Raw genomic sequence first — 26,751 nt, 5'->3', positions numbered from 1 at the left:
CCTGCCCTGAGAGGGTGTGGTGTGCAATGGAGTCCGACTCAGATCCCAGAGCCAGACTGAGTTCCATAAAGCAGTGCTCAAAGCCTGTGTGGTGACCATGACTACACAGGGGAGGGGGTGGGAGGACATGGCTGATTCTGCAGACAGACATTCGGGGAGGAGGAGGCGGCATTGCTCATGCATTCATTCCCCAGGTGTTTACTGAGAAAGTCTGTCAGGCACTCTGTAAGTTTCGGAGCTACAGCAGGGAATAAAGCAGACAAAACTCCCTCCGCTTGTGGCACTTGTACTCTCATGAGGAGGCATGGACAGTAAATACCTAAAAAGTGAATGGATCAGGTGATGCTAAGTTTGAAGAAGACAGATTTAGCCAGGTAGGAGCGCAGAGTCTACAGTGTAAAGTATCCTTTCACAAGGCAAGGAAAGCTTCTTCTTCTTTTTTTTTTTTTTTTTTGAGACAGGCTCTCACTCTGTCACTGTAACCTCGACCTCCCAAGCTGAAGTGATTCTCCCACCTCAGCCTCCTGAGTAGCTGGGACTACAGGCACACACCACCATGCCTGGCTAATTTGTGTACTTTTAGTAGAGATGGGGTTTCGCCATGTTGCCCAGACTGGTCTCGAACTCCTGGACTTAAGTGATCCACCTGCCTCAGCCTCCCAAAGTTCTGGGATTACAGGTGTGAGCCACTCTGCCTGGCCCAAGAAAGGCTTCTGTTAAGTTGGCCATTTAACAGATACCTGAATGCAGCCAGGGAGTCTGCAGGGGTGTACCTGACCTGTTCAAAGAAATACAAGTAATCCAGTGTGGCTGGGAGGATGTCAGGATAGGAGGTGAAGTCAGAGAGATCATGGAGGACTCACTTGTGTAGGCGGACAAGCGTGGAACAGAGAGATAGGTGGGAAACTGTTGCCTACATCCAGGTAGAGGTGATGGGAACAGGGACAAAGGGGTAGTGGAGGAAGAGGTGGGAAGCCATTGAAGGCTGAAGGCAGGCTTGCTAGTGGATTAGAGGTGGAGGATTTAAAAAGACGGGGACAGTCAAGGAAGGCCCTTGGGTTTGGGACAGGAGCCAGTGGTAGAAGGGAGGTGATTATTTGTTCAGCCAGGGGCAGTGGCCGGGGAGGGCTGTGTGAAGCTGAGGAGTTCTGTTTCAGACACACTGAATTTGAGATGCCTTTGAGACGTTCAAGTGGAAAGATTGAGTGGGCAGCTGGATATATGAGTCTGAAAGGCAGAGAGAGGTCCCGGACTAGAGATATAAATTTGGGAGTTGTCGTGGATTGATGGTGTTGCAAGTCGTGAGGCAGATGAGATCACTTGAGAAGCGTGCGGCGCTTGAGAGGGTCAGGAGCCTGAGTGTGAGTCACGGGGCACCCAGCCCTTTGGGGAGTGAGGGTGGGGAAGGGGTCTGCCGAGGAGCTGGAGAAGGTGCAGCCAGGGAGGGGAACCAAAAGCAGGCTCTGAGTGGACAAGCAAGACTGCTGGGCAGTGCGTGGAAAGGACTCTGTATGCTGCAGTGGGAACAGCCTACCCAAAGGCTCAGAGGCCTCAGTGAACCAGCCATATTTGGAGAGGGCTGATGGAGAGGGACCACACCGCCTTACTGCCCACACTTGGCCACACGGGAGCTAGGGACTGTGGGCAAGCGCATGCCCAGGCCCTCCCCGTCACCCTGGCCGGCACTCCCTGACCCCGGCTGAGCGTCTTGCCCTGATGTCTGTCCACTTTCGCACTTTCTTCAGCTAGCACTACGGACCTCCTTCCTGCTTTCTGGGGCTCCTCCCCCTTGTCCAAAAACACAGGGCTCCAGGGGGCAGCTCACGTGCTGCCCATGGGGGAGAGGCACCCAGCAGCTCCCTATTGAGCATCGTGTGGATCTTTTATCCTAAAAGACGTGAACCTTCCCAGGCCACGAGTGTGTGTCAGAGCGTCTGCTCCCGGTTAGGGGAGGGAGCCCTCTGCCTTTGGTGGGCAATCATGTACATGCGTGTCAGTGTTTTATCATTTCATTCTTTCTCCATCTCTGTCTCTCTCTTTCTCAGCCTCTACTGCAAACATCAGCAGTGCCCCCTCTAGGCCAGGCCCTGGGCTGGGTAGGATCCCGAGGAACAGGTGTGCTCCCGACCTTCCAGGAGCTCCCCACCACTCCATCTCTCCCTTGGCTCCTGAATGTACCTTTTTGGTGCTCAGAAACCTGAGCCTGACTTAGAATTCCAGCTTTGCCACCCACCAGTAGTATGTCTTGGGGTGCTACAGCTGCCCTGTGCTGCAGTTCACAAGAGAGGGCACCCTGAGACCCTGGAAACAGACCCAGGAGTTTCTGAGCTATCCCTCTGCTCTGGCTGAGGTTTGATCCTAGGCCCAGTCACCCCTCCCTCAACAATAGAGTTGTGGGTCTTGTCAGGTGCTCTCCCCTTTCAGCATACAGCTCTAGTCCCACCTTCTCCAGGAAGCCTCCCTTGACCACTCTGAGGTCAACCAGGGTTTTCTAAGTACCTGTGTTGTGCCAAAAGAAGGGCTCGAGTCAGGGTGTGCAGAGATGACAGTGGAGGGTTTCTACGCTGAGAACTGGCAGTCCAGATGGGGTGGTGGGGGGACAGGTAAAGAACCCACACCTTCCAGCATAACAGTGAGCACTGCAGGTGCCCAGCAGAGAGAACGGCCTTGGCTTGGTCAGGAACGGCTGCATACAGTATAGTTGCCCTGAACAAGGCCAGAGGCCGGGTAGGTGTGCAAGGTGCGATGCTGGCTGGGGAGTGGGGGTGGAGAGAAGAGTGTGTCCCGGCAAAGGAGCCGCAGGAGCACAGTCCAGCACGTCTGCAGAGTGAGTGCGGTCTGACATGACTGGGACATAAGAGGAGGTTCAGGAGACTTTTCCAGGCTGAGAATTGAATGGAGCCAGGCAGGGACTTGTGGACCTCCTCTCCCTTGGGAAAGAGTCAGGGGCAGATGTCCCTCCAGCTCTGCATCGAGGACGAGGACAGCAGCAGCAGCTGCTCTGATGATGCATGGCTCCGTGGCAGGGCCATGGCAGGAGGCTTCGGGTAATCTCATTAGTGTGCCCGGTGGAGGGGACGAGTAATCCCATGCCTTTAGACTCACTTTTCCTTAAGCCGGTCCCTACCCATTCTCTCCCTAAATCCTTGTACTGCTTTGGTGACATCAGGTGGGACTGGACTGTACTTACCTCCATTGAACTGATGGGTAAAACAGGTTAGAGAGGAAAATTCTTGCATGATGCCATAGCTCACAAGGGACAGGAATGGCATCCATCTGACTCCAGAACCCATGCTCTTATAACCCTCTACCATCTCCCAGACTGTCTTAGATTATCCAGGCTTATAGACTGCCTCTCCACTGTCCTCATTTTGCAGGTGAGGAAACTGAGGCCCAGAGAAGGTAAGACACTTGCCTAGGGCCACACAGCAAGTTAAGGACAGAACTGGCACCAGAAGCTCACCTGGCCTGTTTGTGTCCCCACCTCACAAGCAGGCACAGGGATCCCCCTCGTCCCTGCCCACTTCTGCCTGGAGTACCCACTGTGCTTGGTCTTCCTGCAGTCTTTGGCACCGGCTCCAGTGGAAGGCACCAAGCTCCTCATCAGAAGGCTCCATTGTGCCTATTGTTTAAATATAGATTACTAATGAAATGCCTTTTCATTGCCTTCCCAGTGAATAGTTTCCGTGTAAAGTTAATTTGCAGTGTTATGTAAATTCTGTTTAACTTCAATCAAGTTTCTAATTATGTTTTTACCGCAGTAATTCCCATTTGATTTGTCATCTCCTGTTAGGTATTCAATGTTCGGTGGGCGGGCTTGCTTTCCGTCTGCCTCTCGGTTTTCCAAGGCCCTGACCTCCTCTCTGCTGTGTGTCTATCTCCGTGGCTCCTGGCTTCTTCATCCCCTTCAGCTTCTTGGTGGCTCATTTCACACCTCCTCGCCATCCCTCCATCTGTCTCCTGCTTTCTTCCTTCCTTCTTTCTTCCTCTTGCCCAGCTGCACCTTCTTCCCCTTCTGTTTTCTTCTTTGTCTCCCCTCCTCCCTCCTTCTTGCCCTCTTTCCCCCTCTCCCTGTTTCTGTATCTGTCTTCCTTCTCTGTATCTTCTTTATGTATCTTCCTTCCTTCTCTCTATTCCACTCATGCCTTGCCTCTCACTCTTCCTCCCTTTCTGTGTCTTTCTCCACTGCCAAGACTCTCTCTCCTGCCTCCTCTGCTCACCTTTCCATCCCAGTGCTCCTCCTCTCCTGAGGTCTTCTCTCCCTCCTCCTCCACGGTAGAGCCTTTCCCGAGTCTGCACTCCTGAGTGCCCGCGACAGAGTCTGAGAGGTGTGCTGGGCTAGGGGCTGGGACCACCAGAGGAGCCCTGTGCAGCCCTCAGATGGTGGGGTGGGGAACTGGTGAACAACACAGAGTCTAGGGTTGGGGTCTCCGGGTTCAAATCCCACCCCACCCCTTGTTAACTGTGTGACCTTCAGGTTAGTTCACATTGATTTCTGTGCTGCGTCTGTAAAATGGGGTGATAATTTTACCTGCCTCCACAGTAGAGCCCTTCCCTAGGCTGCATTCTGGGCTGGGTGCCCGCAACAGACAGGTGTGCTGGGCTGGGGGTTGCCCAGCCCTGTGCAGCCCTGAGACAGTGGGGTGGGGGCTTGGTGAAGAACACAGAGTCATAGAGTTATTGTGAGGAGTCAGTGAGATAACGTATGTGAAGGGCTTTAGTGGAGGGAGGGGCTTAGCCAGAATTAGCCTTTTTCTTTCTTAAGAGACAGAGTCTTGCTCTGTCACCCAGGGTGGAGTGCAGTGGCTCACTGCAGTCTTGACCTCCCAGGCTCAGCTGAACCTCCCACTCAGCCTTCTCAATACCTGGGACTACAGCTGCATTCCACCATGCCTGGCTAATTTTTAAAATTTTTATTAGAGACAAGGTCTCACTGTGTTGTCCAGGCTGGTCTCAAACTCCTGGGCTCAAGCAGTCCTCCCGCTCCAGCCTCTCAACGTGCTGAGATTATAGGTGTGAGCCACCACACCCAGCCCAGGAATTAGCTTTTATTTGGGAACTCTTGGCTATGCCTCTCATTTTTTGTGGCCTTCCTGAGATGCATCTGCAGTGAGTTTCTGGAGTCCTGGGGGTCAGGCCTGAGGTCAGGGCAGGGTGGGAGCTGGCTGCAGATCCCCATAGAGCTGGCATTTCCCTCTCCCCACTCTCCACCCCTCAGCCTTCCTCCCCTACAGCAGGGTCTCAGCACTGCCTGTCAAGAGATGTGGCCTCCTTCCCTCTTAGTGGGACCATCTCAGGCTGTGAGGACAAGCCTGCCACCCTGGGGTAGTAGCAGAGGCACAGATTCCCAGTGCTGGAAAAGTCCTCAAGACTCTGGCCCACAGACCTTTCCCAAGCAACAGACCAAAGGCAGAGGTGCTCCTGCTGAGTCAGACTAGACACCCCCTTTTTCTACCCTCCCTCACCCCCTAAATACCCCAAAGGCTATAATATACCATGGACTCCAGCTACAAAACCACTGGTCTAGGTGCAGCATGTTGGCAGCTCTGCCATTGATCACAGGGACTTCTCTCTGAGACTCTGCTTCCCTCCTGTGTGGCCCCAATGTTGGGCTTTGGGATTCTCCCTGAGTGTGGGGATTGTCCCTGTAGTCAGAGAACGGCTGGGCAGCCACAGTTTCCCAGCAGACATCTGCCCTCTGGCTGGGGAGGGCGGAAGGAAAACACCAGACAGAGGCAGGGCTGGGGCTGGGCGGGTGCTCTGCCCCCTCCCTCTGCTCCCGCTTCCTCCCCGACTCTGCTGGGCTTCCCACCCAGCAAGCCCCTGGCACATCCAGGAAGCAGAAAACAAGAGCTGGGGGAGGGCATTCTTCTGGGTGAAGAAGGGCAGCTGGTCACTTGTGCTTCAGAGACACAGGAGCCTGGGCCACATGACCACCTGACCCACAAGTGGCTGTGCGTGTGTGTAGTGTACGTGTGTGTAGTGTACGTGTGTGTGTGTGTGTGTGTATCCCTGTCCCTGGTCAAGGAAACCTTAGCCATCATGTGGCTGCTTTCTCTCCCTGTTTGTCCAAGTAAGCAGTTCAGGCCAGCTGCAGCCAGGAGGCCGTGACACAGAGCCAGGGAGAAGGGCCGCATTGGTGTGGGTGGTGGCAGTGAGGATCGCCATGGGCATCAGGGAGCCCTGAACTGGGTCCCAGAGCTCTTGGGCCTCAGAATATGGTATGGGGAGGCCTGGGCTGGGGAATGGCCTTGCTCTGATCCTCTGCTCTCCCTGGACCTCTGACCTCCCCGCCCCAACCCACTTGTCAAGAAAAGGCACAGAGCTTGATAACAGAGAACCCTCCCAGCCCTAAATGGAGAGGGTGGGCACCTTCTGACCAGGGGGAGCCCAGAAAGGCAGAGTCCTCGCCAGAAAAAGGGGCACACATGGGCACAGGCACCGTGTGTATGGCCCCTGGAGTGTGTGTTAGAGCCCTGACGTCTGTGGCAGGAGTGTGGAAGCCAGGCCTCCCACGTGCATCCATCAGGCCACTGATCTATTAGCACCTACTGTGTGCCAGGACCTGGGCTGGGCAGGGATAGGGGTTGTCAGAACACAGACCTTCTGGAACCTTTGTCAAACCCTCACCTCTGTGATATATTTTCTTCCCATTGGATAGGCAGTATCACCTTTCATTGCAAAACCTCTGTTGATCTTGTCATGAGCTGGCCATTTCCCACCCCACTGCCATTCCAGGAGGATGCAACCCCTACATTGTTGCAGAACTCAGGAAGAGCAGTGAGAGGCACCACCGAGCCTTTCATGGACCAAGCAGGTATTTCTAGCCAGGGAGAGTGTCCCCTTCCTCTAGGGAGGTGTGAGCCAGAGCCTGGGCTTCCAGAGCAAATGTGTGCATGTGGGCAGAACACAGAGGCCCTGGGCTCAGACACCTGGGGGCCTTCTCCTAGCCCACATGGGCAGCAGAGCACCAGGGGAAGTGGCAGCTGCAGAGTGGGGCCTCCCCGGGCCTTCATCGAGGTTTGTCATCCTGCATACTGTGTCTTGCATAGATGACACCGTCCCCGGGGGCCTGGAGGAGGAGGGCTGTGGTGGCTTTTTGGGGCCATGCTTCTGAGAGCCCACCTGCATTCATGTGTCTGTTTGTCCCCCTCCTCCCTGCTTCTTCCCTTCTTCCTTCCTTTGACAAACATTTCCTGGCACTCAAGTCTTTACAAGGCCCGCGCTCCACAAAAGATACATCCCTCATCCTGTGTGATCACTGCTAAACTGGAATCCAGCAACATTCTAGGGTGGGCCCAGGGCCAGTCCCAGGTAAGGCCTAGGAGAGAGCTGGCTCTTGGCTAGGGAGCAGGGCATGGCTGACCCCACAGGCTTCCCTGGGTTCTGAGGAAGCTTAGGCGTACTTCCACGGGATAGGCCCATGGCAGAGCCCACCAGGTGCCTGAGACAAGGGGGTGTAGAGAGCCGGCATCAGGGCCACACAGAGCATCATCAGACCTTGTCTCTGTTGTGATGAGATCTAGGGCATTCAACCTGGAAGAGTCCCACAGGCTCGTGTGCTCAGGCTGTTCTGGGAAACGCCTGTTCAGAAAAGGGGTAGAGCTGGGTGGCCAGGGCTGAGGGTGACGCAGGTCCGCCATCATGCCACTTACAACTGAATGTGGATTCTGGGCAGGGGTGGTTGTAAAGCTGCTGGGTCAGCATCCCAGAATGCTGCCTAGGCCTGTACGTCCCCAGCCTCAACTTGCGTATCTCTGGGGTCATGAGGCTTACTATTGCCATCCTGTAGCTCCTCCTGGGACATTGGGTGCTGGCCTCCCACCAGACTGACGCTGACTTCTGTCTTCCACTCTGCTTGTCTTAGGGCCACAGACTTTAGGCCTTTGGCAGTTTCCGATTGAGTCCCTCCCGGGCTTTCCTCCCTGCAGGCAAAGCATCAAGCTGGGTCTGCACACGGCCCCGCCAGGGCCTGTTTGATTGGGGTAATCTGGACAAGTCATCAGTGTCCTGTGCTCGCGGCCAGGGTGTGGCTAAAGTCAGTTCCTGCCTAAGCTGGGCTGACCCACCTTCTCACCACTCAGGGCTCCTGGGGCCAGGAGGGACTGCTGTGGGCTCGCTTCATGACGAGGCCCTTGGGCTGCCTTTGGTACGGGCAGGAGACCTGGATCCCTGCTCTGTCCCTGTCTCCATCTCTGTCCCTGTCCCTGGGGTAATCTCGAGCAAGGCCAGGCCCCAGGCAGACCCACACCCCCTCCCATCTGTGCTCCTCCCCAGCACTAAGCCAAGAGGCTTTTGTCCCTGGTGGGCCCTTGGCCAGCTGGAAGAGTCTTCCTTGCTCTCTGGCCTATTTGCTTTCTGAGTCCCTGTTGGCCAGGCAGCCTTGGGGGCAGCTGCCTCCCAGAGCCTGTGCCCTGGGAGAGCATGAATGGGCAGAAGAGGGGGCTGGAGAGGGCTGAGGGCCTCTGTTCAGATCTCTGCCCTCACTGGGTCGGGCTGCCAACTTCTGCACTCCCACCATACCCCCAGCCTGTGGACAGGTAAGCCTCTAGTTCCTGAGGCCACAGGGAATGGGCTGGGTTCACCTGGAGGCCACGGGTAGCCCTGCAGCCCGTGGGCCAAGCTCCCCTCCCACCCGGACTCCTCCAGACACTTCAAAGGTTCAGGCATGCCAAGCCAGGGTCGGGTGAAGGGGTCTTCCTCTAGGCGCTGTGCCTGTGGTTAACATCACGTTGTCCTCATGTCGGGCTGCGTGGCCTCGTGGGGTGGCGTGCCTCCTGCAGGAGCTTGACCTCCAGCAAGTTCTGCATTCGAAGCCTGGACTTGGCCTTGCTTCACTTTTCCTCTCATCCTGGTCTCTCAGGCATGACTTCTCCCAAGGGACACTGCTGTCTGCTGAGTTGGAAAGGCAGGGATTCGATCAGGGGCCCCTGCTCAGCTGTGTCTGAAGTGTGCCCTTCTGGGAAGAAAACCCAGCGGCACTTTTGTCGAGGCCTCACACTGGAAAATGAATGGTGGGAGGCCTAGAGGTAAGAGGCCAAAGGCCACTAAGCAGGCCAGTGTGGCCTGCCCACTCCAGCCCACAGAAAACACTGGTGCTTCTGAGGAGGCTTCCTCAGCCCTCCCTCTCCCCTGGGCTGGGTGGAGCCAGTGGGACAGGAAGCCAGGGCGGGCCTGGAGGATGGGGCTCAGGGTGGCCTGGGCCTGAGCCAGGGATGAGGCGAAACCCAACTCTGGCCTGGCCCCGGGCCGCAGCCGTGCAGGTCACTAGGCCTCGGCGAGTGGCCACCCGCCCACTCAACAGGAAGCCCTGCCCAGACACCACCTTTGCCCCACCCCGTATTCTCTGCAGCTGGCACTTCTCCTATGTCCCGTGGGAGCTGCTGCCAGGAGTCGTGCCCTCTAGAGAAAGGAAGCCCAACCTCGGGCCGCCCTGCCTCTGGCCTGCGCTGACCCCCTCCCTGGGCCTCCCCATGGTGGCAGCTCTGGGCCCACGCCCATCCCGCACCCCCCATACATACTAATGACTTATCTCCTCTCAGACGCAGCCTGTGACCCCTGGGGACCTAGCAGGAGAAACCTCACAGCAGGGCTAGGCCTGGGAGACAGGAGGCTGGGGCTCTTGGTCTGGGATCTTCCACCAGCCTGCTGGCGCACCTGGGCAAGTGACTCAGCCACTCTGGGTCTCATCTGTAGAAAAATGGGGAGAAGGAGACGCTCTGCCCAGCAATGAGCATCCGGTGGGATAAAGGGTTTGGGGTGGGTTGAGTGTATGCCCTGTGAAGGCAGCCAGGCTTGGGGGGTGACAACACAAAGCCTCCCATCCACCCCTGTCTGCCTGGAAAGGAGCCCCTTTTCCCAGGAGCCGGGCGATGGAGCAGGCCTCCATCTCTCAGCTCTGCTCAGGGAGCTGGGCCAGAAGCAGGGATGGGGCTGTGCTGAGGGGCAGGCTCTCCCACCACCCTCCCAACCCCGTCCTCTTCCTCCCTTCTGGTAGGTGCTCTCTGACCCATGACCCACCTCCCCAAGCAAGCCCAAGCCCACTTCAGTATCAGCAGGGGTAGCAGCTTAGGAGATCAGCCGTGTCTTAAAGGGGGCCAAGCAGAGGGGTCAGGGCACCACGGGGAAGGACCCAAGCCGTTGTGACATTGGATGGGCTAAGACAGATCTGGGGGCCATCTTGCGCTCCTGGGCAAGCTGAAAGCTTGTCAGCAGCAGGGAAGAGTAGGCACCTGAGCAGCTAAGCCCCTGCCATGGGGTGGCCACAGCTCAGACTCTGGTGGCCTTGGACACATTGCCGCTCTGAGCCTCAGTGTCTGCATCTGGCAAATGGACCTTTTGGAGCCAGTGTCTTAGGGTGCTGTGAGAAGTCCTTGAAATTTGGGAACACCGTGCTGGGCCCCCTGCGTCCCTTCCCTTTGAAACAGCCTTTTCCTTGCGAGGGAAACGTTACAGGTCAGAGTTAGGACTAGACCTCGTAGGCAATGGGGAGCCACTGAAAGTTCTTAGAGGAGTAGTGAGTTCATGGGGAGAGGAACTGACAGCAGAGAAGCCTGGCACACTCATCCAGTGTTGGGGCCCTGATTCAAGAGGGGTCGCTGGGCAAAGAAAGTTGGCCCATGTGGGTGTCAGCACCAGCTGAGCTTGGGAGGCCTCGTTTTCCTCCTGTAGCTGGGTGCCTGTCCGCAAGGCTGGAGAGGCACTGCTCGGAGCCAGCACTGAAGCTGGCACCACCACCCCTCCTTCTTCCTCTGGTGCCTCTGTGTCCCACTGGCGTGGGGTTGTCTGGGTTTCCCACTCAGGCCTGGGTGGGCCCCACTGCTCCTCCCTCCCTCCATGGCTTTTAACTCTGAATGGGAGTGGACTCTGGAGGCTGCAGTGGGCTGTGGGATGCGAGCCAGGGTGGGGGCATTGGCGGTGGGTGGAGTCACGGGCTGGGTGGCCATGAGTCAGGAATTGCTGGGCCTGTGTGTCATCTGGCTGTGTGCTGTGCTGGCTCCTCCTGCCTGTCTGCCTCATCTCGCCCGCCGCCATCTGGGCCCCTGGGCTGCTCCACCAGGTGATGGTGCTCTGCTCTGTTTCTAAGAGTTCAAAACCTAGGATGGAGTAGTCAGGGGACCTGGCTGTAGGGCCCAGGCTCCCCAACACCGAAGGTGACCTTGGGCAGGTCCCCTTCCTCTTTGAGCCAGTTTCCCTCATTGAAGAGTGAATATTAGGCTGGCCTAATGAGACTCAGCCACTCTGGGTCTCATCTGTAGAAAAACGGGGAGAGGCAGACGCGCTGCTCAGCAATGAGCATCCGGTGGGGTAAAGGGTTTGGGGTGGGTTGAGTGTATGCCCTGTGAAGGCAGCCAGGCTTGGGGGGTGACCACACAAAACCTCCCCATCCACCCGTCTGCCTGGAAAGGAGCCCCTTCTTCTGCCATCTGCCATGGCTGAAAGGGATTTCAGCCATGGCCCCAGATGAGATCCGAGGCAGCTTTGAAAGACAACGCAGCCCGGTACAGTGCCTCACACTTGTAATCCCAGCACTTTGGGAGGCTGAGACAAGAGGATCACTTGAGCTCAAGAGTCTGAGACCAGCCTGGGCAACATGGCAAAACCCTGGCTCTACAAAAAATATAAAAAATTAGCTGGGTGTGGTGGTGGGCGCTTGCAGTCCAAGCTACTTGGGGGGTTGAGGTGGGAGGATCTCTTGAGCCCAGGAGATCAAAGCTACAGTGAGCAGAGATTACACCACTGCACTCCAGCCTGGGTGACAAAGTGAGACTCTGTCTCAAAAAAAGAAAAGAAAGGAAAAAAGATAACCCACTCCAAACAAGTTAAATCAGATCTCCGGGGCGGGGCCTGCAGCCAGGCTTGAAACCTCTGGTCTGGATGGCCTCTGATGGGCCTCTCTCTTCGCCTCCCTGGATCCCCAGGCAGCACTGTGGGCCAGTGCATGAGTTCTGGAGCCCAGAGCCTGTACTGAATACAGCCCTACCACCTTCTAATACTGGGCAAGTGAATTCGTGCCTCTGAGTCTCTGTTTCCTCATCTGTGAGATGGGGCTAACACCACTCACCTTATAGAATCTGTACCAGCATCAGTCACCGTGTTCTTTGATCTGAGCAGGTTCCCTGCCACTGCTGCGTTCACTGCCCATTCATTCTTCCAGCAAACATTTGGAGGTTCCTGGACCTGCCAGCCTGGTCCTGGGTGCTGTGGCAATAGGAAGAGGACACCCACCATGGGGGTCCAGCCTTTTAGGCCTCTCCAGGGCCCTAGAGGATGGGTTCTGTCTGTTGATGGGCAGGTGAAGAGTGACTCCCCTGAGAATCTCACCGCGTCACTGGACTGAGGGAACCCCTCTCTCTGAAAGAATGAATGAGACCCCAGATTCAAGGGAGAAGAAGGGGCATCCTAGGACTTCCCTGACAGCCTCAGCTGGGAAGCCCCTGGGGAGGCCCTGAATGCCTTCTGGGGTGGGCCCTGGGCCATGCTCTGGGCGGATGCTGGCTCAAACAGGGCTGGCAGTGGACAGAACAGAATAAGGACCCTCCTTGTAGTCCATCACTGAGCCGGACTGTGTCCTCCATCCCATGGTCCTCCTAGCAGCCTGGGGCATTGGCAGGCATTGTTCCTCCCGCTTGGCAGAGAGACAGAGACTTCAAGGGATGGGAGGCACTTGCCCAGGTCGAGGGTGAGTGGCACAGGCTGGATTTGAACCCCACTTCTGTATAAACAAAATCCCAGTGGGGAAAGTCAAGCTTCCCTGGGAATCTGCCCTGGTGGGACTAAAACGTGATCGGCAAACCTGTCATCCCCTTTCTTCCCTGGCCTTCCAGCGGGTCCCCTGCAGACCACCACTGGCTGTCCTTGCGGGAGAGAGCTGATGTTCTTGTAAATAGCAAGCGCTCCTGTCGCCCAGGCTCTGAGAGCCAGAGGTTGAACCATGCACTTGTTAACCCACTAAACCTTCTCCCTTCTCATGACCCATTGAAGAAACTGAGGCAGAGAGAGGTGCAGGGACTTGGCCAAGGCCACGTGGCTTGTGAGCCGGCCAGGATTTCATCCAGGCCTGGGTGAGGTTAGAGCCCATGCCCAGACCCGCCACCGCCTGCTAGCAAGAACAGGACTTTCCTTTGTCTGGCATTTTTAACTCTGGGTCTCGGCCATCACTTCAGACTGGCCTGGCCCACGTGTGGCCAGAATCCCAGAGGGATGCCTGTTTGGGAAGCGTGACCACTAGGGGGCTGGGGCCTGGCCCAGGAAGGGGGTCATCGAGAACACTCAGTGCTCAGTGGTTTGTGTGTGCCACTGACAGTGCCCGTGCCCTTCAGCCCCGCGACCTTCCTGTGCCAATCATGGGTATGTCAGTTCATCTAATCCTTGAGCTGCTGTTAGCCCCAGATGAGGAAACAGACTGGAGGGATAAGTGACTTTCTTGTGGGTCAGGATTGGACCCCCTGGGTCCTCAGTTGGACCTCCAACACCAGAATGGACCTGGGTTCCATTCTGGTCCCCAAACCGCCTTTGGGTTTGTGTCCCCTTCTCTGTAGGGTGGCAGGCTTGCACTCAGAGCTTCCCAAGGACCTCCAAGGACTCTCCTGAGAGCCTCTGCCAGGCCCGTTTAATGCTGCAGGGCATTTAGGATTGGGTGCCGCCCCGAGGTGGGATGGGGTGCCCTCTAGGGCAGCTCTCAGAAGCATAGGGCCAGATGGTTGGCACCAAGCAGAGTGGACAGAGGCAAGAGGCAAAACTTCTAAGAGAGGCCACCAGCAGGAAATTCCACTTAGATCCCTGGCATTGGGAGCGGCAAGGGCCCAGGTGGGTGCCGGGGGACCTGGTCTGGCCACCCCCAGCTGGGTGCCCCTCTAAGCAAGACCTCGGTCCCTGGAAGAGGGGTGGCTGTGCCCACCCTGTGGAGCCTGATGAGTGGTGGGTGTGGAAGGGAGTACCTGGCATGGATTTTGCACCTGAAGGATGCTTTGCACCTTAGGCTGCTCCTGTGGAAGAGGAGGTGAGGACCCTCTCCTGGGAGCAGGTGGTTCTGTGAAGCCCAGCTGTGGGGGTGCTATGAAGCCTCCCCTGAGTCGGTCTTGGACTCATCTGAGGCCAGGACTCATCTTCCCAGAGCTCTGGGTCTTTCTCTGTCTCTGTGATATGGGGTTCAGTGCCCCCACCCCAGGCAGGACCCCAAGTCTACACTGGGCAGCAACCCTGAGCCAGTGATGATAATGACTTAGGGCCCCTGTTTACGGAGCATTTCCTGTGCACGTGCATATGGGCCTAATCTTGTTATGTCCTTCAACAACTCTGTGAGAGTAGTGACTCTTAGTATCCCCCATTTTACAGATGAGGAAACTGACCCAAGTTCCTAGCCCAGCATCACGAAGCTAACTAAGCACCAGAGCTGAGGCCTCTCTGATGCATCGGAACCCAGAGAGGCCACCATTCTATGCTGTGCCCTCATCCCTTAATTAAAGGAGAAATTGTTCCTTTGGTGACCTGGGGAGAAGGGAGCCCCATCCCTCTTCCTCGGGTGTGAGTGGGCCACCTGTCAGAGCTCAAGGCCTCTTTGCTTGCTTGGAGGTGTTGGCTGGGGCAGTTGGGACAGCTTTTCCCCTCCCTTTCCCAGTTCAGGGTCTGATGCAAACTCGAAGGAAAGGGAAGCCAGTCCCTAAGTCATCTGTTTCTGAATTCTAGTTCCCCTTTTCATCATGGTGTGACCTTGGCTGGGTCCTTCCCTCTCTCTGGTCTCAGTTTGTCTCTTTGTACAAGTCCAGCACCAAGGGGCTAGGTTGGCAGGGGCCGGAGGCCAAACAAGCCACACATGTGCACCAACAGCCAGGGCACGGCTGAGGCAGGATGGGCAGAAGTCATTCCGGGGGCCTGGGCGATGCTGCATGAGCTCTTCCTCCAAGAGGAGGTGCCCCTCTTGGAGGAGCTTGGCCCTGAGAGCACAGTAGATCAGGACTGGACAGGGGGCAAAGCCTTGGAAAGGCCCCCAGGGATGTGTGCATGTGCCCTGCCCCACGAATGCAGCTGCTCCCTGCTCACTGCTGCCCTCTGCAGCTCTCTCTTCAGCCCAAAGCTCTTCTCCCCCAAAGGCTCTGGGCCTTTGCCCAGGGAGAGGTACCCTCCTGCCTGAAAGACTGCCCAAGGGACAGTGGCCCTGACCCCATTTTGTTTCCAGGCCGAGCTGCGCAGGCCCGCCAGCACTCTATGCATATGCCCCTAGTTATCTGAGGATTACCCATCTCCTGTGTCTTCCCCACCGGCGTCACACAATGTGTGAGCACCCTGGAGAAGCACAAAGGCTGGGCAGGTACTGGCCTTTAGCCCCGTCCCCACCCCTCCCACCCCTACTCTTTACCTCTTCTCCTTCTTTTCCTTCTCTGCCGGATAGCAGGCTTTGTCATCAGTTGTTTTTAAATAAAGGAATGAATGAAATGAACAACTTCTAGAAGTCACTTTATAGCCCTGTTTTTAAAATGAGGAAACCATTGCAGAGATGTTAGGTGGGTGAGGAGGGTAGTTCGGAACCCCCCGCTGCCCTTCCCCAGTTTCCACTCTTTGGGTCCCCACAGTGCCAGGTGGGGGACCCCAGGTTTGCATGGCGTTTCCTCTGGCCACAGGAACTTCCCCCACATGGAGGTGTCCTGAGGGCCCAGCAGCAGGTGCCAGCCACGACTTCCCATGATGTCAGCTTGCCAGGCCTGCACTTCTCTCGCCTGGTGTTCCTGTCTTCCCAGCAGGTCAGCCCGGAGCTGCCTGTCTGCCCTTCCCTGGCCACTTTCCAGCCTTCCCCATGGGAGAGAGGAAGGCGAGGGAGCCAAGGGGCATGTGGCAAGGATTGGAAAGCAGGCCCAGCAGGCAGGCTGGGCTTCCACGGCTGGGCGTGGGAAGACGGTGCCTACCATCTGCTGGAGGGCAGCCCGGAGCCTCCTCACAGGAGGTGAAGACGGACAGGATGATCGAACCGAGGGTACCTCGGGACTCTCGGGCAGCCCCACCCAGGACTTCCCGCGGACCCCAAACTACCAGCTTCCCAGGTCCTCATTCATTTCTGTTCCTTGAGGCCAACTGTAGTTACTGCTCTTCGGCGAAAAGATTGAGAGGATGTGCAGTTCTCCCAGAGCACCAAAGCCCTGGGTTCAGCTCTGCTGTGCCTGGAATGAGGACTACCAGGTCCCTGCCCTCATGGACCTGGAGGCTGAAGAGATAAACAGGCTCCTAATTTTAATTATGCAAGGGAAAAGAAACAGCAGCATGTCTGGAAGTTCAGGGAGGGTACCTAGCCCATGGAGGTGGCTCTCAGAGAAGGCAGCATGAGGTGGTGGCTCTTTGCACATCGAGGGATGGATAGGGTTCCAAAGAACAGTGACCAGACGTAGAGCTGCACAAGGCGCTATGTAGGGGACTGCAGCTCCTGTTCTGCCACTGTGTGATGTGTGGCCTTTGCTCTCTGCTGAGCAGTTTCTTCCTCTGTAAAGTGGGACCTCCCAGCTCCCTGGTGACAGGATTGTGCTGAGGATGGAGTGGTGGAGTGGGGCAGTGAGAGCTGCCAGGGTTACTGAGGAGGGAACCTGGCAGGTGGGAGACTCCACCATGTTTGAGCAGGTTGAATGGTTCTCTTTGCAGGCATAAGGTGTGTGTGTGGGGGGGGGGTGTCATTTGGCAGCAAATGTGAACAGCTGAGGCCTAATGACAGGAGCTCTGAGGTGGCATTGGTGCCACAGCACCCTGGGGCAGTGTGACCCTCTCCCTTCATTGTCCATGGGAGAGGTCCTTGCTACGGCCAATGTCCAGAGCACTCTAGAGCCTCCCCTGGTGGGTGCAAGGCCGGAGGGGCGATTTAGGGCTGCCTCATCCTTCTGGCCAGTGGGCCTTGGTCTGCACCCTGGCCCAGCCTGGGTCTGGCTCTTCCCTGTGTCTGGATCCTCACCCCCAGCTTGGTGAGGTCAGGGAACAGGTATTTCAGGAATGCAGGAGGCGGAGCAGCCAGCCCCATTTGGATAACCATGGGGTAAATATTTGCCTTGCTCCTGGAGTCAGCACTGGCCCGCCAGGGGAGGACAGGGGCCTGTCCCTGGGGTCATGTAAGGGGATGTGTGTGGTGGCAGGGCTCTCCAAGGTGGGGAATCCCCTGTCACCCCAAGAGTCTGCTTGTCGCCTGACCAGCAGCTGTTTGTCGCATCTGTGAAATGAGGGTAGAACAGCTCAGGCGCCTGAGGGTCAGTGTAGCGGGAGCTGGTTCCGCTGGCTCAGCCAGGGGAGCGGCGGGTTGGACCAGGTGTGAGTGGACACCCTTGTAACCACCGTTCTGATCCCCGCTTTGCCACTTAATGACCTTGAGCAACTACCCTTGCCCTGACTTGGGTGGGCACCGTGGGCTGAGCTTTTCCTCCTTGGCACCTGCATCTGCACACCCCGTATCTTGTGAAGGCCTCACAGCTACCAGGGCCAAGATACGTGTGTGGTCAGCAGCAAGAATGAGGAGCTGAGGCCTGGTGATGGGAGCCCTGAATTCCAGGTTGAAGGTGTAAGCCCTAGTGTAACCCCTGCCCAGCACAGCACCAGGGCCACCTGCCCCCTCCCCCAGTGCAGCCTGGAGCCTTCCCTGGTGAGAGCCAATGGAGGGCGGTCGGCCCCTGCTTAGGGAGGAGCTGGGGGCTTAAGGAAGCCTAGTGACTTGCTGAAGGTCCCCCAGCAAGTGTTCAAACCGAGCTCTACCCACTCTTGCCCTAACCCTTGAGGCCAGGGGCTTCAGCCCCAACTGTGGACTCCCAAGCCTTAGCAGCTGTAGAGACCAACTGGCTACTTAGCCGCAGGCCTAGAGCCACCCCTGGTCCTGGATACCCCACATTTTGGGCACCTCTGCCCTCCAGGAATCCTGGATTGACCGACCCTGCATCTCTCTGGGTCAGACTCAGCCCTGGGTCAGCTTGACCAAGTGCCTCCACCCCAGCCCATACCCAGGTCCTTCCAGGGATCCCTGGAGAAGGTGGGGCTGGGAAGATAGATATGATGGGGGGAACCCCTCTTGGTCCCAGGACAGTCCCTACCCCCAGGTGACATCTGCCTTGTCTGAGACTCAGCCTTGTCACTTTCCAGCTGGATACCTCTGGCAGCCCCATCCTTCTCAGTGTCATGTTGTGCCAAGCAGGAGTGGGTCCTGGTCTCCCCTCCCCCAGGAGCTTCAGATGCACTGTGAGAGTGAAGGGTGTTTCAGGCTGCTGTCTGCACGCTGCCCTTTCTGTTCTGGAAATGAGAAACTGCCCTGTGGTCAGGATCTCACACCCCCCAGAAGTGAGAGGTGCTGTGCTGAGGGGGCCTGGGAGAGCTATCTGGGCATTGGGGTCCCTACCTCATGGGGAAATTAGGTGAGCCTCCACTGGCCTTGAGGCTCAGGCTGCACCCACTCCGTGACACCAAGGCCTTTACAGAAAAGAGCGCTCCCCTCCAGCCCTTCGTGGTTTATCCTTGCCGTCTGACCAGGCTGGGAGCAAACGGGGCTACACCTCATCTCCTGCCCTCTCTTCTCCCTGAACTCCCCAGGAGGCCAAGTCCACACAGGCTGTGAGCCTCGGCTAAGGCACCAGCAGGGTGGGTGTGCACAGCATGGCACAGGCTCCTGGTTCCTGAGTCCCCCTTTCCCAGCATGAGGGGTGCCCAGCGCCGTCTGGCCCTGAGCAGGGCTGCTGAGCAGCTCCCAGGGCTGGGCAGGGTTCAGGCTCTCAGGCTGGTTGCCGCGAAGCGGGCAGACTGAGTGGGCATGGGTTGCTTACTCACATCCCGGCTGTGTTCCTGTGAGCTCCTTATTAGCTGTGCGACCTCAGGAGGTTATAGAACCTCTTGGCCTCATGTGGATATCAGGGATGTCAGTGTCTACCTCACAGCGTTTCACTGAGGGCTAAAGGAAATATCCAGGGCACAGTCCACAATATGGACTCAATACAGGGCGCCCTCCTACTCCCTCTCTCTTTCCCAGCGGGGTGGTCCAACGCAGGCTCACTGTCCCCCAACCAGGGCCTGAGTTCAAATTCTAGCACCCCCACTTATAGCTGTGTGACCCTGGCTGGGTCCCTTCCCCTCTCTGATCTCAGTTTGCCCTTTGCACAAGCCCAACACCAAGGGGCTGGGGTGACTGGGGTGGCTGCGGCAGTGAGGTACGTGCATGAACCGTGAGCCGAGCACCCCTGAGAGGCTGATGGCCCGACGCTGTTTCTCGGGGCCTGGCCGATGCTCACTGGGGAGCGAGGGCTTTTCGGCTCTGGCTTCCGTCTCAGCTGCCAAGATAATTATTTTCTCTCTGTCAGCGGCTCTGCTGGCCAGCTTGCCTTTGGAAAAGGCCTAGCTGTGGGCGGTGGGGAGGCAGGAGACTGACTCCAGTTTTGCCCCAGTCACTGACTCACTGCATGACCCCATATGAGGGCAAACACTGCCTGTCTCTGGGCCTCAGTTTCCTCCTGAGTGAAAGGGAAGTATTGGGGTCAATGAACCCCAAAACCGTTTGTATTTCCAAGGTAAGCAGAATTTGGGGGCTGCCAGAACCAGAAGGTCAGGATGTAGAGCCACTTCCTCTCCCCATGGCTGGGGTGGGGACGCTGGGCCTGGCTCCAGGATCTTGGGGTGTAGGGTTCCAGCACTCATGGAGCCCAGCACCGGCCCCCACAGGGTCATCCATGCATCAGCTGACGTGTGTGGAGAGCCACTGGTGTCCGGCCCTCACATGCACTGCGTTACACAGTCTGCACAGCTCTTTGAGGGAGGCCTTGTCGTTGTTTCTATATCCCCTACCACAGTTGAGGAAACCGAGGCAGAGGGAGGCTTTAGAAACATGTCCAAGTCACACACTTGGTACTAGGGCAAAGCCAAGCTTTGAAGCAGATCCTTGTGATTACTGAGCCTGCCTCTCGATCACCAGGCCTCTTTACCTCTTACCGAGGCCCTGGGCACCATTTCTCCCTGGGAGCCCCTGCCTGTGCACAGTGAGGTGGAGCCCAGAGTAAGGCCCTTACCCAGCCCCTTGGCGTGTATGGAGGCCTATGCTTCATGTGATGTGGGCACCACCTCCCCTGCTGTGAGCCACGGGCCTTGTTCTGAGAGGAGCTCGGCCCTGCAGTCAGGTTTCCAGGTTTTTAGAGGTGGACACTCCGGTGCAGAGAGGCACAGTGATTGTTCACGGCCACGCATCGGGACACTTTCACAGCCAGAGCCTGAATTCAGGGATATGCACATCCCAGCCTCCAGCTGAGACCCCAGAGAAGCCCACCGACCAGACCTCTGGGTCTCATCTTCCCTCCTGCCCTCGGGTCTCATCTTCCCTCCTGCCCTCGGGACTCTGTGGGCAGTGGGGGGCGTGTTGGTGGGCCGTTGAGGAGGTGGGCCAGCCGAGCGCCACCCAACAAGCATGGTCGTGTACCTGCATGCCCAGTGCACCAGCAGGCCCTGCACTTCTGCGTGCTGCCGTCTCTGCCCCGGGCACCACTGTCTCTGGCCTGGACTCTGGAGCAGCGTCCCCACTGCTCTTCTGCCTCCTCCTATCTCTCCAAGCCCTTCTCCCTTCACAGCCATGGGGGCTTTCTGAACTAGAACTAGGGTCACGTCCCTCAGCTGCCCAGATGCTGCTGTGGCTCCTGCCCATTCTCTCTCTTACTGTCCCTGGCCCGTGGTCCCCACTCACACCACCCTCTACCTTGCTCAGTGCATCTGCTACACCACAGACCCCAAGTCCTCCACTGGGCCAGTCACTTTTCTCCATCTTGGAGTCTTCGCATATGCTGTTCCCTCTGCCTAGAACGCTATTTGCCGCATCTTGGCCTGCCTCTCCCTGGCTTGTTGCTCAACTTCACTTCCCCAGAGAGGCTACCTGGGACCTTGAGTCTCTGCTCTGTGGACCCTGGACTCATCGTTTGTTTCTGGCAAGCACTGCTATTACTTTTGTATTATTTGATTCTTTGCTCTCATCTGAGTCTCTGCAAGGCTAGGGATCACTATCACATCGGCATGCTTGCTGAATGTTTGTTGAATAAATGGGTGAATGCCAAGTGCCTTTGTCATCACGTCTCTTTGGATTCTCCCAGTGACCTGGAGACATATTTTGACCCCACTTTGACACATGAGGAAACTGAACCCCAGAGAGTCTGAGAGCATATCCGTAATCACATAACCAGTAACTGGCAGGTGTGGGGAGTCAGGGGCTTGTTTATGCCAGGGCACCCCATCATGTCCCTTCAGAGTCCTCCTTTGTCAGATGGGGATGATACGGTGGCACTGGGCAGTGGCCTCATGGTCAGTGCCCGGGCCTCTGCTGTGGGTAGACCCACTGACGACCTGCTCTTATTGCAGCAGGATGGAGCTGGAGTGAGGTGGAGGGGCCGCGAGCTGCTGACCGGCGCGTGGGCCACTGGTGATTTGCAGATCACTGAGGTAGGTGTGCCACTGGGCTGGCGGGAGGTGGCTGGGTCGGAAGCAGGCAAGTCCTGATGAGGGCAGGTGCTGGCCCTAGCATGCTGGACCTTTGACTCGGGCCTCAGCCCTGATGGGCAGGAGTGGGTACAAGTCACCTTTACTGGAACCTCATCATGCCCCAAATGGGTCGTCCCTCTACCTGGCACCCAGGGACCTCTTGGCCTGGCATTTCTCTAGAGCAGCTGCTAGGGTTGGGGGCTGGAGGTCTGCCCCGGGAGAGGGGCAGGTCTGGCTACCTGGTCTTGGCACAGGAGCCCTGTGTGTACCGCTCTAAACCCTGTGGGGTAGGGGCAGCCCCACGAAAGGAGGCCTGGGTGAGCAGGAATATTTGGGCTGAAATGGGTGCAGGGCTACCACCCCTTCTACCCACTCTCACAAACACTGAGGTGGATACACACTGGGCTCTGGGATCAGACCACCTGGGTTCAAATCCTGATTGGCACACATGGTTACTCTGTGCCTCTGTTAACCCATCTATCAAATGGGAATGAGATGTCGGCGCCTGCCCCACTGTCGCGGTGAGGAGACTGCACACCTGGCACACAGCAAGGACTGGGGACATGTCAGTCCTTTTCCTCAAGGGTGCTGGAACCCACCTTTCTCTCCACACACCTCAGTTTCCACCACCCTGCTCCCCCTGAGGACCCATCAGTGCCAGGATGGACACGAACTGAACCCCTGGCCTGATAAGCGGGGCAGGGCTCCTTGAGGAGCAACTGAGAGCAGCTGGGGCCAGCAGGTCCTGAGGTTGAGCTCAGCTCTGGACCGTGCCCCAGCATTTCTCATCATGGGGTGGCATTTCAGGGTGATCTCCCGTGGCCCTGTGCTGGAGGGTGACCTGTGTAATCCCTGTTTCCTTGGCAACTCTCAACCTAGAGATGAGAGGCTTCACAAAAATCCTCACTTGGGCCAGAGCCCTTTGTCCCAAGGCGTTGTGGTGCTCAGGCAGCCCAGGAGAGGGGAGTCTTCACCCTGGTGTGGGGCTGTCTCCTAACATCCCCTACTGCCCTCAGTCCCTCCTGGAGCTTAGCACTGCCAGGGGCCTGGGGCAGGCCGGGCGAGCCTCAGTCAGGCTCCGACACTGGGGAGCCAGGCTCCGTCTCCCTTCCCGCTGCAGGAAATCTCGGCTGTCTGCTGATCCGCTGCGTGACCTTGGGCCAGTCCCTTCCCTTGTGTGAGAGCCAGCTTTCTCATCTGAAAATGAGGCTGATTATACTGACATTGCTGACAGGGCTGCTGTGAGGATGCTTAGAAGCCATGAATATTTTTAAATGTTACTGCCTCAGGAGCATCTGCTGTGTGTGTGCCAGGAGCTATGCTCCTTTAATACCTGTTTCTCCCCACAAGAATCCCACAGGGAGGTTTGTCTAATTCATTCTCCAGAGGCTCGGCGTGGTTAGGAAACCCACAGAGCCGTCAGTGCTGGAGTGGGGATTTGAACCGAGGTCCGTCAGGATTAACCAGTGCACAAGGCCTTGGAGACCAGGGGCGGTGCCCCAGGACAAGCGTGGGAGCTGCTTGGGGAAAGCCCTGCAGCCCTTGTCCAGCCTGCCAAGCCCGCTGCTTTCTGGAGCCAGAGGGTGGCCCCCAGGCTGGTGGCCTGCCCCTCCCCGATGGGGCCTGCCTGCAACTCGATAAGGCTAGGGGAACCCTCTGCTAATTGTCTGGTAACCTTTGAAATTCTCCTTCACGGTGGGTTCTCTTTTCGGATGTTTTTCAAGGTAATTCATTCCTTTTCCAGAAATTGCCAGTGGCGGAGCATTAGGCAGCTGGTAATTAATCATAGGAGCGGCTTCGAGTTGATTCTTTGAAAAAGAAAAAAAAAAAAAAATGAGGAACAGAAAGCCTTGGTGGAAAAAGGAAAGAAAAGAAAACCACTCCAAGGCGAGGGTGGTAATCAATACCTTGGTGTCCTAGAAACGGCCGGGGGTGGAGACGGCGGAAGTGCGGCCTTCTCTCCTGCTTCCCAGGCTGGCCCACTGTCAGCGCCAACAGCGGCAGCGTGGGGCTCCGCTCTTGACCATTGGCTCCCTGTATGGCTTTGAGAAGTTGCTGCCTTTCCCTGGACTCAGCTTTGCCACCTGTAAAATGGGTGAAGGGCAGCTGTTAAACTAAACATTGAATGAACCCTTATTTCACTACCATGTCTTAGTCCCTGGCACAGAGCAGTGGCCCCATTGATACTCTGCTAATTGAGTGAGTGAGTGAGTGAATGAGTGAGTGAGTGAGTGAGTGAGTGTTGTGGGCCCTAGCTAGCTGTCTTGAGTGAAGCAGGTGGTACTGGCTACAGGATCTTGTGACTGTAGCTCTGTTATAATTTGGAGCGTGACAGTCAGGGTGAGGGGCCAGTTCTGTCACTTTCCGGGCTAATGATGAAAGGACAGTCTTGCTTGGTGAACTCCAGCCAGGAGACCTTGGGCCCTTTAGTGGTAACCGTGCTATCTCTGTGGCATCTTTCAGTTCAACTTTCCAAGAGTCTGAGCTATCTGGAGATTTTATGTTAAAAAGCTGCCTCCTGCAGAGGTGGTGAGTTCTTTGTCACTAAACTGTGTGCAAGCTGGGGTTGGGCTGTATGGGCCACTTAGACAGTGGATTTTGGGGCTTGGAGCATCCCTAAGGCTGGGAGAGAGCATGAGGCTCTCCAGAATGGTTACTGGGGAGGCTGCACGGGTGGGGAGGAAGTCTGTTCCCTTCAGAGCCCCTTCCCAAAGGTCCCAGGGGGGACTGGACGAGGATACAGGTGCTGAAGCATCAGTGCCTGCTCTCCCTGACTGGCCCCATTGCATGGACATAGGGGCACTGAGCAGGGTTGAGGGAAAGAGCCATACTCCTTACATCAGGGGGTGTCTAACAGGCTGTGGGTTGGGTAGGGGGACGGGGAGGAATAGAAAGCCCTTGTCTGGAGGTGGGGGCCTCAGACCTAGGTCTTATATGCTGGTCTGTCTGGTGTCACCTCAGGAGCTCCCTTTCCCTTTCTGGTATTTGGGCCACGATCCTTCAGGAGAGGGCAGCAGATGGGGAGTGTGTTCTCCAGGGGAATGTGAACTCCCCTGCCCGGGTGAGCTCAGTTTGGGAGCCTGAGCTGGGCCTGACAAAGCCAGTTTCCTCTTATCAGCTTCTCTCATTCTGGCCCTAATGTGGGACCGGGGTTCCTTGCCCAGAGACCCAGGATGATAGTGAACCCTAGCCTGAGTAGTGGCTCTGGGAGGCTCAGAGCTTCCAGAGGGAAGGAGGAGGGTGTGTGACGTGTGCTTGTGTGTAAGTGCGTGTGTACTAGTGTGCACCTGTGTATGGGTGTGATTGTTTAGCACGACGTGTGACTATTCATGAGTATTCAAGGAAAGGGGAGATCCCTCCCTCCCGTGTGTGTCAGGACGTCCATGTGCACACTGGCTCCACATTCAGACTGGCCTGGGCGGCCCGGACCACAGTGGAGTGGACTGAGGGGCAGTGTGGGGGGCAAGCATTCAGGCCCGAGTGTTCTGACCTGCCCTCCCACAGCTGGAGGTCCTGACAGCTCCCCATGGTCACCGGGGGGCATGGATTTGGCGGCCATGCCTCCTGCCACAGATTTACACCCTGAGCCTCTAGCCTGAAGTCTCTGGGTGGGCCCAACCAGCTTCCCCTAGGCGGACCTGGTCTGCTAGGGGGGTCCTCTGTGAGCAGCCAAGCCTAACTTGGCACTAGTCGTTTCTTTACTTCTTCCAGCCTTGGCCTCCAAGCTCCAGCTCAGCTGTGTGTGTGTGTGTGTGTGTCTGTGTGTCTGGGCTCTCCCTGCAGGGTGGGGCACTGGGTCCGTCTCTGCGTGTCTCTGTCCCGTCTCCCTGTGGCTATCTGTCCTCATCTCTCCCTGTAGCTCTCTCCTGCCCAGCTTCCCAGACGCTGCCTCCTCCACAGCACGCCTCCCTGTCCCTGAAGCGTATCCCAGAGTCCCTGCACCTCCTCACCTCTGCTCTCCTTCTCAGGGCCACTCCTTAGCAGGCCTCCCAGCAGCACGGCTGCACCGTGCCACCGCATCACTGCTTCTTGTCATCCCCAGGGCTCTGCACAACAGAGGCCTCCCTACCTGCTGCCTTTGCCTAAATCTGGCTCCAGCCAACATGCCACTTCCTCCCACCCTGCTCTTTGGTGGGTCTGAGACAGCCCCACATTCCCAGCTGCTGGAGGCTGCACTCCGTGTGTGGCCAGGTGGTGGGGGCAGGTGCCATCCCTTCCCCATGGCCCTGCTGTGCCAGCTACCTCCTGGCTCAGGAGTGCAGGCTGCTAGCCCACCCTGCAGCTGCCCTGTACCGTCCTGGGCATGTGGGTCGCTGGCCACCAGCTGGAGCAAGAGAACGAGAGGCGGCCTGTGCCCACTAACAAGGGGTGGTTGGAAACCTGGCATCTCCCTCCAGCATTAATGAAATTCCTGCTATAATTAGAAGTGAGGTGTACAGGAGCTGGCTGCCTGGTGGGAGCATTTGTATGCTCATGAATAAATAAATTGTCCTCTCCTGAAGGGAGAGGAAGCTGGAGGGTGTAGGCCCAGAGGGTCTCAGTGGCCTGTGAGGTGCAGAGACCCCACCACTCACCTGGATGCCCTCAGGAACCTCCCTCGGTCCCCAGCCCTGGTCAGCCAGTCTTCCTGGAAGTGCCTGCTGCGTGCCCAGGCGACTCAGCCTGGCATTCGAAGTCGCCACCATCTGGCCTCAGCCTCCTTTCACAGCCACATCACACGCTAGCCTTCTGCCAGCGCCCTGGGCTACAGCTCCACCGCACCGCCCCCCGCCCCTGTTCTTCATCACACCTTCCCACTCTGTGTTCCGGCCTGAGTTTCTGTGGGCTACCGCGTGGCTCCATCCTGGGAAGCCCTCCTCAGGCCACACCTGCACCTCCTGGAGGTCCCAATAGCCTTCCCTGGACAGGCCTCCTAAATCCAGAGCCTTCCCTCAACACTCTTCATGCCATTTAAAGTGTGCATCAGACTGCCCACCAGGCTGTTTTTCATTTTTCATTGATTACATATTGGGATGGTAATACATTGGATTCACAGGGCAGATGTTTTACATTCTTCATCATACTAAGTCTTTGAAATCCAGTCATTGCAGTCTCCACTGTTAGCTGTATTGCACGGCGCATGCTTGGAGAGGAGAGTCCTGTTTCCTCACCTTGCAGGTGAAGAAACTGAAGCCTGAGGAAGGAAATCCTGCAGGTGAGTTTGCAGAGCACATGCTGTCTCTGTAGGCAAGGCCACCGCTGTCCTGCAGGACAAAATAAGGAACCGAGGCACAGGGCACTTGTCCTAAAGACAGA

General features: G+C 57.0%; 1 protein-coding gene across 9 annotated transcripts in view; it reads left to right on the top strand.

Moving 5' to 3' along the window:
• ZMIZ1 (zinc finger MIZ-type containing 1) overlaps window positions 1-26,751 on the top strand; it is a 263,905-nt gene that overhangs the window by 93,323 nt on the left and 143,831 nt on the right. For 5 of the 9 annotated variants that reach the window (XM_073019022.1, XM_007962826.3, XM_038008999.2 and 2 more), the window contains one exon: window positions 21,337-21,417. The exons of 2 other annotated variants lie outside the window; for them this stretch is intronic. The gene's annotated coding sequence lies outside the window, so the exon portion shown is untranslated. The remainder of the gene's footprint in view (window positions 1-21,336; window positions 21,418-26,751) is intronic. 2 more of the 9 variants (XM_007962828.3, XM_007962825.3) reach the window with 1 other exon arrangement.

Source organism: Chlorocebus sabaeus, chromosome 9 (assembly GCF_047675955.1).
Source record: "Chlorocebus sabaeus isolate Y175 chromosome 9, mChlSab1.0.hap1, whole genome shotgun sequence".
Lineage (NCBI taxonomy): Eukaryota > Metazoa > Chordata > Mammalia > Primates > Cercopithecidae > Chlorocebus > Chlorocebus sabaeus.
The sequence above is the reverse complement of the archived record's forward strand: the minus strand, read 5'-3'. Positions and strand labels throughout refer to the sequence as shown.